The following is a 14,766-nucleotide window of genomic DNA, read 5'->3' as shown; positions in this document are numbered from 1 at the left end:
ACAAAACAAATTTAAAAAACAAAAAAAATGATATAAATTGTATGATCACGAATGCACGAAGTCTGATCGGTAAAGTGGGCGAGCTTGAAGCAAGAATGACTGATGAAAGTTATGATATAGTCGGAATTACTGAAACATGGCTTGATGATAAGTGCGATTGGGCGGTGAATTTGCAGGGGTACAATCTCTTCAGAAGAGACCGAAGGAACCAGAAAGGGGGAGGGGTATGTCTGTACGTCAAATCGAACTTGAAGCCAAGGCTACGGGAGGATATAGGGGTAGGAGACGAACAGGTGAAATCTCTGTGGGTAGAAATACAGGGAGGAAAATATAACAAAATCCTGATAGGGGTCTTCTATAGACCACCAAAAGCAACAGAAGAAACTGAAGACTTACTACTAAGGCAGATAGAAGAGGTGTCAAAACGAAACGAAGTAATTATCATGGGGGACTTTAATTACCCAGATATAACATGGGAGAACGAAACCTGCAAATCTCACAGGGGTGATAAGTTCTTGAGAGTAATTAAAGACAATTACCTGAACCAACTTGTGCAGGAACCAACAAGAGGGAGAGCCATTCTGGACCTAGTACTAACTAACAAACCGGAACGTATAAAGGGGGTGCAGGTTGAGGGGCACTTGGGGAACAGCGACCACAATATAATCAACTTCCAGCTGTCAATCTATAGGAAGCCTTATCAGGGAGTGGCAAAGAAACTAAACTTTAGTAAAGCAAAATTTGATGAGCTTAGAACTACTATCGGTAACATTAATTGGGACAACATCCTCAAAAATAACGGTACAGAGGACAAATGGGAAAAGTTCAAAAGGATCCTAATCGCCTCAGGTGAGCAGTTCATTCCCTTTAAAAATAAAAGAAACTCAGCTAAAAGGAAACCAATGTGGCTCGACAAGATGGTACGAGGGGCAATAAACGAAAAGAAGAAAGCGTTCAAACTACTAAAGCAACAAGGCAGCGAAGAAGCGCTAAAATCATACAGGGAAAAAAACAAAATATGCAAAGATACGATCAAAACTGCCAAGGAGGAAGCAGAAAGACGGATCGCAAAAGAGAGCAGAAACAACCCGAAGCTATTTTTCAACTACATAAACAGCAAAAGGATTTGCAGGGAGAGCGCTGGCCCTTTAAAAAACAATGCAGGAGAAATCATTGATGATGACGAAGGGAAAGCAAATCTACTAAACAGTTTCTTCTCAAGTGTGTTCACCAAAGAAAAGGAAATGCCACACGAGATGCAGGGGAATAAAACAAACCCCTCACAAAATATCTCATACCTAACGCAGGAGGAGGTGCGGAAGCGTCTAAAGAAAACTAAAATTGATAAATCACCGGGCCCAGATGGATTACACCCAAGGATACTAAAGGAACTAAGTGACGAGATAGCTAGGCCGCTATACCTAATATTTCTAGACACTATCAAGACCGGAATAGTACCATTGGACTGGCGCATTGCCAACGTGGTTCCAATTTACAAAAAAGGGAGCAAAAGTGAGCCTGGTAACTACAGGCCAGTAAGTCTCACTTCAGTAACGGGGAAAATTTTCGAGGGGATTCTGAGAGACGCCATCGATGAGTACCTCAAGGAGATTAAGGGAATAACTCCTCACCAGCATGGATTCATGAAGGGTCGCTCATGTCAGACAAATCTGATCAGTTTCTACGATGAAGTAAGCTCTAAGCTGGACCAGGGAGAATCTATTGATCTTGTATATCTGGACTTCTCTAAAGCCTTTGACACCGTGCCACATAATAGGCTAATATACAAAATGAGGCAGCTCGGACTGGGCGAAAACGTGTGTAAGTGGGTAAAAAATTGGCTCAACAATAGAAAGCAGAGGGTGGTAATAAATGGTTCGTACTCTGATTGGACCACAGTCGCTAGCGGGGTGCCACAGGGTTCAGTATTAGGCTCCACTCTGTTCAACATATTTATTAATGACCTGATAGAGGGGCTGCACAGCAAAATATCAATATTTGCAGATGACACAAAATTATACAATATAATTAATGCAACGGAGGACAATGTGCGGCTACAAACGGACCTGGATAAGATGGGGGCTTGGGCAGAAAAATGGCAAATGAAGTTCAATGTTGAAAAATGTAAGACTATGCACATGGGCAGGAGGAACGGATGTCACCAATATTCACTTAATGGGGTGCCACTAGGGAAAAGTGATATGGAAAAGGATCTGGGGGTATTAGTGGATAATAGACTAAACTGGAGTAACCAATGCCAGTCAGCCGCTGCAAAGGCAAATAAAGTCTTGGGGTGCATTAAAAGAGGTATAGGGGCGAAGGACGAGAACATCATCCTTCCATTATATAAGGCACTTGTCAGACCTCACATGGAATACTGCGTACAATTCTGGACACCGGTGCTCAGGAAAGATGTCACAGTACTTGAGGGGGTTCAAAGAAGAGCGACTAAACTAATACATGGAATGACGGGACTGGAATCCCCCGAGAGGTTATCAATATTGGGACTATTTACTCTAGAAAAAAGAAGGTTAAGAGGCGACCAAATAACCATGTATAAGTACATGAGGGGACAACACATGGATCTCTCCCGCGATCTGTTTACACCCAGGACCACGACGGTAACAAGAGGACATCCGCTACGATTAGAGGAAAGTAGGTTTCATCACCAACACAGAAAGGGGTTCTTTACTGTAAGAGCAGTTAGACTGTGGAACTCTCTACCGGAGGAAGTGGTGATGGCAAAATCCATAGAGGAGTTTAAAAGGGGACTTGATGTCTTTCTGGAGAAGAAGGATATTACAGGATATAAATATTAGGTTAAGTGTCAATCCTGGTATATAGGCAGGTAGGAACTATTAGGGGTTGATCCAGGGAACAGTCTGATTGCCATTAGGGAGTCAGGAAGGAATTTTTCCCCCAAAAGGGCTAATTGGCTTCTGGCCTTGGGGTTTTTTGCCTTCCTCTGGATCAACACAGTAGGATAGACAGGCTGGACTAGATGGACAATGTCTTCATTCGGCCTTACATACTATGTTACTATGTTACTATGTTAATATATCTTCATAGCGGTCAGAGCTTGTCTTTCCCTGATACAGAGCTCCAGATATTTCCGTGAGATAGCAGCCATGTGGCTAAGTGGGTAGCACTGTCAAGTTGCAGTATTGAGGTCCTTGCTTCAAATCCGACCAAGGACAATAACTGCATGGAGTTTGCATGATCTCCACATGTTTGCGTGGGTTAACTCTGGATGCTTCGGTTGTCTCCCACACACCAAAAACATTCTAATAGGTGAATTTATGTGTTCAAAAGTATTTTATTAAGGTTTTTTGCAAGATACAACACACATTTCTTTTCATGTCGCTCCTGGATCCAATTTTCGCGCTGTTCCTAACTTATGTTGATTAAACTGAAATTAACGTATAACATACATTGTTTATCTGTTCTCATTTTTCACAACAAATATCTCCTTAAACTTCAACGCTGTCCTCCAGCTGAATTTATCTTCGTGTCTAACGTTGCTACTTAAGTAATTAAAACTGTCAACATTGTAACTGCATTAACTTACTTTTGTTCTGTTATCCGGCTTCCACCCCGCCCCACGCGTGGCCAGGACGTGGCGGTCGTCGGATCCCTATATAACTTTTGATAGCATTGCTTGTGAACTGATCATATGGTGTATTGGGAGGAAAAGAATGTAAGATAGTAAGAGAAAGAAGAAGAAGAAAAAAGGGTAAACAGATGGGGTGGGGTTGGTAAGAAGAAAGAGTACAGGGGGTAAAGAATACCTCTTTATACCTCGGATCTCGGTGCGCCCGTTAGTCCCTAATTTATTTATTGGTTGGGCGAGTCGCCTCCCCGCAGCCACCCTTTGAAGTCTACTGACCTTCGGAAAGTCAGCCATGGCTCCCAAATCGCATGATAGGATGTATATTTGTTATCGTCGCTTGCTCTCAACTCCTCCATATGGCTAATCTGTCACCCAGTTAAGTCTGGAGGGCGGGGTTTGCGATCTCCAAAGACGGGGGATTGATACCCTTGTCGCTAGCAAAAAGAATCGGAGAATTCTTTTCTTATTTGTCCCTATTGACCCCGGTAGCACTGACAGGAGGGCAATTTCGGGAGTGAATGTTAAAGAATCTCTGGTTAAGGCATTGTATAATTCCTCCACCGCCTTCCAGAGGGGTGAAACTTGGGAGCACGCCCACCATATGTGTGTAAGTGTCCCGATTTCCGTCAAGCATCTGCAGCATTGGTTCGACACCCCTGTGTAGAATCTAGCCAATCTTGCCGGAGTACGGTACCATCTCGTAAGCAACTTATAGTTCAATTCTTGGTGGTTACCTGATACTGTCATCTTGTGTGTCAAACACTGGGCCTTTGCCCAGTCCTCTGCTGGCACGGTTTGTCCTAGCTCCTTCTCCCAGGATCTCTTGAATCCCTCCCCGGCGTCCCGACCCCCCTCGGCGACCAAAATGCCATAGACCGCGGAGATCATTCCCTTCTTTTTCTGAGGTGTCTCACATAGCTCCTCGAAGGGGGTCGAAGGCTGTGTCAGTATAGCCATCGGGCCCAAGGTTCTTATGTAGTGAGCGATCTGATGATATTGGAGCCACGCGCCTGCCCGCGGCCTCCCCCCTCCCGAGATCGTTTCCATTCGTAATATTCCATCCTTGTCTGTGATGTCGCGCACCCTCAGGCATTGTAAGCCCAGACCCTCTAGCAAATGTAGTCCCGTATCCCCCTGAGGGAAGTCTGGGTTTCCCTTCAGGGGTGTCCATGGTCCTGGTGTCTTTATCAGTCCGCATTTTATTGCGCTAATAGGTGAATTTAGATTGTGAGCCCCAATGGGGACATAACCAAATAAGTGAAGTACAGTCTGTGGAATATCTATGTGATATATAAAGGTGAAAGCCCTCACTGACTCACTCGCCACTAATTCTCTAATTTTTCTGTGTCGTACAAACATGAGATTTAGCATGACCATTCCTTAGGTCCTAAATAGGTAAAGTAAAGGGGTCACAACGTGATTATTCAACGCTAAGTGCTAAAGTATTGGCTCCCCTATGTAATGTAACTTCCCGGTGTTGTAGAAGCGTTAAATTTGGTGCGTGCATTCTCTAAGTCCTAAAATGCTGCAAAAAATGCTGCAAAGTTAGAATACTTTTATAAATAGAAGTGTAAATTACCAAAATGCAAAGTGACTGAACAAAAGAGAAATCTAAATCATATAAATATCTGGTGTAACCGCCTTTTGTCTTCAAAACAGCATTAATTCCTCTAGGTACACTTGAACACAGTTTTTGAAGGAACTCAGCAGGGACATTGTTCCAGACATCTTCAAGAACTAAGCACAGATCTTCTGTGGAGGCCGGCTCACTCAAATCTTTTTATTTTTTCATGTAATCCCCGACAGGCTCGATGATTTTTAGTCAGGGGCGCCATGTCTATGAGGTGAGTTGAGTCTTCTGACTCAGGGGGCGCCCCTTCCCTACTGCAGGGGGGCGGCAATTTAGAAGAATTGCAGCATGCCTGGGTTTAGTTGGCTGCCCACTGATCCTCTATGGCAGAATTTAAAGGTAATTGTATCCATGTCTTTATGATGCAAATACAATTAACAGTGGCAGCGCCGGTGCTGGAAACCATGCTGAGCTCCCTACACTGCCACTTGGCACCTTCTATGTGACACAGGCGACATGATGATGTCATTGCGCTGCTGGTGATGTTCCGCATGATCTGAGACAGAAGAGGCCCAGCGGTGGACGAAAAGTGGCGTGGAACTGGGGGGGAGGTGAGTGACTTTATTATTTTACAATGGGGGCACAGTATAGCAAAAGAAGAGGCAGTATGGCTAATATTACAGCAGACATTATGGTTGTTACTAAAGGGGACATTATGGCTACTACAGGGGATATTAGAGCTGTTTATTACCACAGAGGACATTATGACTCCGGTAGGCGACATTATGGCAGTTACTATAGCGGGACGTTATGGCTGTTACTAAAGGGGACATTATGGCTACTACAGGAGATATTATGGCTGTTTATTACTACAGAGGACATTATGACTCCTATAGGCGACATTATGGCAGCTACTACAGGGGGACACTATGGCTGTTACTAAAGGGGGAATTGTATGGCTTCTTATTTCCTATAGGGGGACAATGCGGCTTGTTATTTATGACTCAGAGGACGCTGTAAGTTGCACTATTATACAGTGTTTAGAGGAAATTAAGTGTGGCACTATTTAAAGATTATCTTAATATAGTAATTACAGATATGAAAAAGCAAAGAGTTAAAGACTTCTGTGTGACAACCATTGAAGAGACAAATTATGTCCAGGAGAAATTGTCATGTCGTTCTGGACTGGATGGAGAAGAAACCCACCATGCTAATTAGAGATGACTTCATGTGTGAGTCACAGTGTCATTATTAATTCTGTCACTGGCTGCCTCTGAGCAGTCACATAGTCATTGTATGGCTGTAGAGTGACTATGGGTAGTAGTAATCTTGTTTGTGAACGGACAGCTTGTAGACAGCTGCAGAATACATTTATAGCCAATCAGACGCCTTCCTGGTGGTACTGAATGATGCATAAGTATCTGCCTGTATTTCTTAGGGTGCATTCACATGAACGTATATCGGCTCGGTTTTCACGCCGAGCCGATATACGTCGTCCTCATCTGCAGGGGGGAGGGAAGATGGAAGAGCCAGAAGCAGGAACTGAGCTCCTGCCCCCTCTCTGCCTCCTCTCCGCCCCTCTGCACTATTTGCAATGAGAGGAGGCGGGATGGGGGCGGGGCTAAGTCCCGAGAATTAGCCCGCCCCGCCTCTCCCCATTGCAAATAGTGCAGAGGGGCGCTGCAGCGCCGGTTTCTGCCGGCTTTGCCACGGCAGATTCGCTGTCCCGTGCGGATGAGATTTATGTGAAATCTCGTCCACATGGCTGGCCAATAACGGGATTAGCGGCCGCAGGCGGATTTGCCGTGGGGAAATTCCAGATGGAATTTTGGTGGCAAATCCGCCCAGTGTGAACCCAGCCTTAGGCCTCATGTCCACGGGCAAAAGAAGAATTAAAATCCGCAGCGGATTTTAACTCTTCTTCCGCCCGCGGATCCGCATCCCATAGGGATGCATTGACCACCCGCGGGTAGATAAATACCCGCGGATGGTAAATAAAAGTGATTTTAAAAAAACAGAGCATGAAAGAATCCGGACCATGCTCCATTTTCGTGCGGGTCTCCCGCGGGGATGGCTCCCGCGGGCTTCTATTGAAGCCTATGGAAGCCGCCTGGACCTGCGGGAGACAAAAATCAGAATTTACTCACCGGTTCTTCTCTTCGCCGCGGCTTCATCTTCTCTCCGTCGCGGCCGGATCTTTGTTCTTCGGGCCGGCGCATGCGCCGGGCACGTCACCGATGTCATCCTGCGCATCCGCGGGGCCGAAGAAAGAAGATCCGGCCGCGATGCAGAGAAGATGACGCCGCAGCGAAGGAAGGATCCGGAGCGGGCAGGAGGTGAGTTTATTCTGATTTATTCTTATTTTCAGCCCTCATGTCCGCGGGGCAGGAGGGACCCGCTACGGATTCTCCATGGAGAATCCGTAGCGGGCCTAATTTTTCCCGTGGACATGAGGCCTTAGGCTACATTTATACAGGCGAGTGCGACAGCAGTGTGAAGTGTTTCTGATTTAAAATTGTATCGCTACTGTGAAATTGCAATCCTCACACACATGCTAGGATCGCAAGTGTTTCCCATTGACTTCAATAGGAAACATTGCACTTCCATGCCCATCGCAAGGTATGCGAGTGGCGTGCAATGTCTTTTAAGTTCCAATTGAAAACAATGAGTGAGGTGTTCCTTTAAGAGTAAATAGCAATAGAGCTCAAATGAAGGGAGTTGCGGAAAGCTATTCTTCTGAATATATTGTAGAGCTGTGAATATATAAGTTACTATTCTGCACATTAAGTTCATTCTGCATAATAGCAGTGTGCATTCAGCGAGTGCTTTTTATCTGGTAATTACTGCTGTAGAGAGTATTTATATAAGAGCACACTGGTGATTCCTACCTGCATTCGTGCAGCAATAATGCAATTAGAATTAAAATGGTAGAGAGAAATAGGATGTATTTGCATGAAGTAGGACCTGCATACAAAAATGTCAGCCTTTTTTTGATTAATTGAGTAGGCTTAGGCTAGGAGAGGTTCTACATGCTGTACCTGGGATTGTCCATTTAAAATTAAAAAAGGGGGCAATCAAAGGAGCCTCATCTCGAAAGTTCCACATCTACAGTTAGGGCTCTTTAACACAAGCGTAATGATTTTTAGTCGTCCGTGTCACAGCCACAGCGCGACTGAAAATCACGTGAAGGGGTGCACAAATCAGCCATTTGTGCTCTCGTTCAGAATGCCCAGGTCTGGCACATATATGCCGAGCCTGGAATGCAGTTGAGCGGGGGAAGGGGGGGGGGGGGGGACAGTTTAGCATTGCTAAACTGCCTAGCCCTTTCCGCCCCCTCGCCAGCTCTCGGCAAGGGTAGGGGACGGGACAGGAGCTAGTGTTCTAGCCCCTTGTCAGCTGCCAGTCTAGTGGCCAAGAACACCATCCTGGTCCCCTCTATAAATGTCTGTCCTATGTACATGCACTGTGCACAGCTTGTTTTGTCATATCCAGCAAGTGTGTTGCCCAGCTGCAGTGCTTGAGAGGTTAACAGTAATAAAATCACTGCCTGCATGTAGATGTAACAGTTTGTCATGTCATGTGGTGTGAGTGAGAGTATAAATAGGAGTGCTTGAGAGCGGGAAGAGGAGTTCCATCTTGTCTGCTACTGAGATAGTGGTAACACAGAGCCACATGGAAGCACCTTCAGCTTCCATGTAGGTGAAGATGGAGGAACAGAAGCGATACTTCGTAGCGTGTGAAGTTTGAATGTGAATGGAGTGAGTCCCAAGATCGTAGAGAGAAAGAGCAATCCAAATCATTCTGTATAGAGGAACCCGCCTTAAAGGTACTAATTCACACTACAGGCTTTTCCTGTGCGGCTGTCCAAAGTCAGGATCACTGCACAGAGGTACACTACTGAGTTACACCCACGCACCTGCCATGCAGGGTGTTTATTGTCTAAGCCTTCCTTTAAATAATTGTCTGCCGGAATGTCTGTGGAGAGACGTCTACCCCCCTTCCTCCTCTGGCGTTCTCCCAATCCAGGAGTGGTGCCATACAGATATTGTGGACTGTAGGAGGTACTTTATACAAGTCTCTCCTGGGGACCAAGGTACTATATATAAGTCTCTGTGTTCTTTTACCCGCCACGTAGAATACCAGTGTGTGGGAATGGTGGTATCACAAGTGATAACTACTACGGTACTATTACCCGTTTATTGGCATTCCCTATCCTAGGGGTGTCGAAGGTGGCTTGAAATCCTGCTCTAGCCTTGGTTGTGTGATGTCCCTCAGCGACTAGAGCCTGGTAAGTGCCGCTGTAACAAGCCAACACTTATCCCTCCCAGCTCTGCACAGTAGTCAAGTGCGCGGGGTACCCCTCTGAGGTGTTGCACCAGCAGTGGGAGGGGTTGGGACGGGGCGAGAGTTTATCAACTAGGCCCCTCCCCGTCCCACTCCCTCCTATTGCAAACAGTCGGCAAGGGGAGAAGAGGAGGAGGGAAAGAGGTGGGTCTTTAGCAGACAAGCTTCTAAAATCCCTCCCACCTCCCTTCTCCAGCAGGAGTATATGGGAGCCCCCGCCGTATTTATCTTTTCTGGCCGGTTTAAAAATGCACCGTATGTGCTATCTTGTCCAGCTGGGCGCTTTTACGCCGCAGGAATACGCCCATCTGAACTGATGCATTGTAAACCAATGCATCAGATGGGCAGCATGTATCGGCCAGCCGTGAAAGCGTGGTCGATATATGCTCGTGTGAATGAAGCCTCAAGATGGAGTTGTACATCAGGACTGTTCTTCTGTGCGCAGACAGGAGAAATCTCTGACACACTCCGTGCTCCTCAGTCATTTCTGGGAAAAAAGGGGGGGGGGGGTTCCCCAAAACGCATTAAATTGGCTGTTTTTAAATTTATTAATAAAAGAACCAATTATAATACTCATTGAAATATTTAGAAGAGTTGCGCCAATTAAGTCAACAATTTTTTTCTTCCTCCTCCCAGTCTACACGCTATGCTCCATGTATATAGTTGGCGCTGGTGGACAGGTAGCACCTCACTCCATTTCTTATAAGGAATATTAACCCTATAAGCTAAAGGAGCTCCACCCCTTCCCCTTCTCATCTTGTGTCCCTTGAAAAGGGCCCTTACATATACAAGCTTGACAAATATGACGAGAAAGTTAGGAGGTAGTAGAGAGCAGTATATTTGCTTGCATATTCTTGCACATACGGTGAAGCTCTTCAAGCGTAGCCCCGGTAATCTACATACAAAATTCAAGTTTATTATTTGGAATTAAGAGAATGAGTAATCAATGCTCTTTGGTTGCTTCTTTCACTTGCAGACTGCATACTCCATTCATTTCAATTTAGGACTGAGTAGGAGAAGACTTGATTTACTGCATCTATTTACTTTCTTCTTTCTGGTGTGAGCTGTAGCAGCAGATAGGGAGTAAGTAGATGGCTAAAACAACTTAAAGTGAAGTCCAGTCAAGGGTTTGCTGCTTTTTTACAGTATATCCTCTCCATAACTGGAGAGCCATGGTCTGTGACTATAGTTTATCTACAGTATCTACAGGGAGGGTTATGTAGTCTGAGACACACCCCCTGTCTCACAATTGGTTTATGTTTCCTTACAGCTCTGCCCCTTCTGATTTGAAGTTGTATATAAGTACAAGCTTACCACATAATGACCAGGATGTCAGTGTATAAAGGGATGATTTCCAGTACAAGGGCAGAATTATTACAAAATGCAAATAAGCCACCAGTGGAAAAAAATGGTTATCAGGTAATTATTGTACATACAGTATACTGAAGGATATATGAACTAATAAGTCAGAGCGTGGAGGGTTGCTTTAAATATCCTATCAAAGTAGGAAATTGCAAGCTGTTTGTATATGTATGGAGAGAACTTGCTAACTGTTGAAGTGCTGTGATTGCTTTATGCCCACGATTACTGAGGGTGTGGGCAGAGGCCGAAGTCCTGAGGGGAAAGCAACTGCACCAGGTTTGGCCTGTGGAACTTCTTTGTGGTTCATCCAGTCTTTGAAGTGATGAAAGCAACCGTAACTGATTTAATCAGACGTTTACAGCTGTACTAGCATCCCAGTCCGCTTTATGCCCATGATTACTGAGGGTGTGGGCAGAGGCCGAAGTCCTGGGGGGGGGGGGGGGGATGCAACTGCGTCAGCTTTGGCCTGTGGAACTTCTTTGTGGTTCATCCAGTCTGTGGAGCGATGAAAGCAACCGTAACTGATTTAATGAGACATTTACAGCTGTACTAGCACCCCAGTCCTCTTTATGCCCACGATTGCTAAGGGTGTATGCAGAGGCCAAGGTCCTAGGCGGGGTGAAATTCTGCCATGTTTGGGCACTGTAATTGCTTCATGTTTAATACTTTCCTTGGTTTTCATGGGCTCGCCTATGCTGTGGGTGCACAAAGATTTCCCATTGCGGTGTTTTAGCTATCTGGCACAAATACACTGAATGACTTGGGTAGGGCGCAGAAGGATTTCCCATTGCGGGGTTCAGCTATCTGACACCTACACAGAATGAATTGTGTGGGGACACATGGATTTCCCATTGCTATGTAACTCACAGCACCTTGGGTAACACAAGGTGGAGGCTGGGACCGAGCCTGACGCTGGGCCCGCTCACGTACTTCCCACACAGAGTATTGCGGTTCCTACCTTGGTCATGGCTTCTCAGGCTTATTATGCCACCTCCTCCTCCTGCTTGGGGCCTGGGGATCTGCGTTGTTTGGCATGTAATATCTCTTGTGCTACAAATTACCACAGATATCCGAGATACTGGATTAGAGCATTCACAGGAAGCGTTAGTGATTTCATGAGACTTTCAGAGGGTCACTGTATACCTGTGGTGGCTACTTTGGCGACACCTCCTGCTTCAAACCAATCATTGGTGTTAGTATGCCATTGTGGAGATGTGTAGAAGTGCTGGCACCTGGTCCCCTTTATGCCCACATTTGCGGCTCCTGACAATTTTGTGATGGAGGTGGCATGGCATTGGAATGATGATCATACGTCAATTTATCATCAATTCTCATCAGCATTGTGGGCTATCGCCTACACTTTCAAAGCGGGTCGCTGCCTCGCCCTGCCAACCCTCTGCAGTGTGTTTCTCCAGTTCCTTCTCATTGCAGATGCCCTTATAAATCGACATGAGGGTGGTGTGGCTATAAAGTGAGTGTGTGGCGTGAGGGCAGCTGAACACTGCACAGGGAAAATTTTGTGTGCGCTGTGGATGCAAGGTCGTGCGGGGGGGGGGGGGGGGGGGTTGGACAGCAATGCCAGCATGTAACCCAGGAGAAGAGGCAGCGGTGTCACCTGCGGGAAGTGATTGTCCTTGGTTGCAGCTAGTGTGGTGCTTGGCTAAGATGTGCCAGCATGTGTGCCTTGCTAGTGAGGGTCTGTCCCAAGTAAATAGTTAGGTGACCGCCCGGCTCTTGCCCCCAACTTGGCTTAATAGTGGGACCTGAGAGCCTCGGATACAGCCATGCATGCTGCCTCTGCCATTCCCTATCCGTTTCTGTGGTGTTTCCATCACTTTCTGATGTTTTCTGGGGTTTCAGAAATTGTCCCCTATGCGGAGCATTGGTCCCATACAAAAATGCTTGAGTCCCCCATTGACTTCAACGAGCTCTCGAGCATTACGGAAAGTTCGACTCGAGTACCGAGCACCCGAGCATTTCAGTGCTCGCTCATCTCTAATATCGGTCTATACATGTAATCAATCTATACAAGATGTGATACGAGCGGGTATAGAGGCTCTAGTACCCTGTTGTACTACCTCTAGCTTGGATATAACATGTGATACAGGGGCATGGATTCTCTAGTACTCTGTTGGGCATCCTCTAGATTGGATACTAGATGTGATACGGGTGGGCATGGATGCTCTAGTACCCTGCTGGACTGACTATAGCTGGGATACAAGATGTGGAAGTTAACATCCCAGATGGTCCCATATATGTTCTTCTGGTGATAAATCTGGTAACCGGGCGGCCAAAAAAGTGTGACAGTGTTGTGGCGGCTTCCTGTGATCCCCTTGTGTGCCGCCAAGCATTATCCTAATGCAAAATGCCTCTTCCTGCCGGCACTCATCACCAATTAACGGTAGGTACGGGCGGCAGTGCAGAGGTGATAGAGAACTGCTAACCTGCCCTGCTGTTGGCATGCGATCCTACAATAGTGCCAGCCAGCTTGAATTCCGGTAGTGTGCTTTATAAGACACACTGACTGGAGGAAAAAAATGCGTCCGAGGGCGAAGTCAGATGAGCGCTTTTATGTGCGCAAAAATAAGTGCGTCTGATAGAACCATTGGTTTCCTATGGTGTGTTCACATGTCCGTCCTTTACAGGTGCAAAATACTCGCACCTACAAAAGATAGGACACCTGTGCACTGGGAAGCTCTGTGCTGCGTGGAAAGATTCCCCGCAGGGAGTCTCCTCACTACTGACCTCTGTGACAGCGCTGTCAGTGTTCAGTGACAAGGGGACTCCCCACAGGTATAAAAGAATCCCCTGACACAGCTGTGACAGCTGTGGCAAAGGACTGCGATGCCATCCAGTTGCTTTCAATGGGATGCAGGCAACCCCCGCAGTGATTTTCAGGCAAGGGCCTGAAATATAATCCCTCCCCTGAAAATCATTCGTAGCTGCTATAAAAAAAAAATCACCTCTCCGCTGCTATCAGGCGCTGGCTCCCCGACACTCTACTGCTCTTCTGCAGCTTCTTCTCCTGTTAGGGCTCATGTCCACGGGCAAAATGTGATTTAAAATCCGCAGCGGATCTCCCGCGCGCGGATCCGCACCCCATAGGGATGCATTGACCACCCGCGGGTAGATAAATACCCGCGGATCGTCAATAAAAGGCATTTAAAAAAAAATGGAACATGAAAAAATCTGGACCATGCTCCATTTTCATGCGGGTCTCCCGCGGGGACGGCTCCCGCGGGCTTCTATTGAAGCCTATGGAAGCCGTCCGGATCCGCGGGAGACCTAAAATAGGAATTAAAAGCATTTACTCACCCGCAGCGGGCCGCGAAGCTCTGCTCTTCCTCACGGCCGCATCTCCCTTGCTTCAGCTCGGCGGATGTGCCCGGCGCATGCGCGCGGCACGTCGACGACGTGCCGGCGACGTGCCGCCGGCGTCAGGAATTCATCCGCCGGCCGAAAATGAAGATCCGGCCGTGAGGAACAGCTGACCTTCGCCGCCTGCTACGGATAGGTAAATGCTTTTAAATTTCTATTTTCAGCGCTCATGTCCGCGGGGGCAGGAGGGACCCGCTGCAGATTCTCCATGTAGAATCTGCAGCGGATCTGATTTTCCCCGTGGACATGAGGCCTTAGGGATTTAAAAATCCCCGTCTCCTGAAAGGGCTGTGTCTGATTGGCTGAGCGCGCAGCCAATCACAGGCAGCACTCAACCATTCATTGAATGACAGCTGAGTGCTGCCTGTGATTGGTCACAGCGCTCAGACAATCACAGGCAGCGCTCAGCCATTCATTGAATCCTGACAGGGATGATTTACAGGGAAGGGCTTATATCTCAATTCCTGCATCCCAATGCTTTCTCAAAGGAGCCCTTTGAGAA

Source organism: Eleutherodactylus coqui, chromosome 12, assembly GCF_035609145.1.
Source record: "Eleutherodactylus coqui strain aEleCoq1 chromosome 12, aEleCoq1.hap1, whole genome shotgun sequence".
NCBI classification, from domain to species: Eukaryota; Metazoa; Chordata; class Amphibia; order Anura; family Eleutherodactylidae; genus Eleutherodactylus; species Eleutherodactylus coqui.
The sequence above is the reverse complement of the archived record's forward strand: the minus strand, read 5'-3'. Positions refer to the sequence as shown.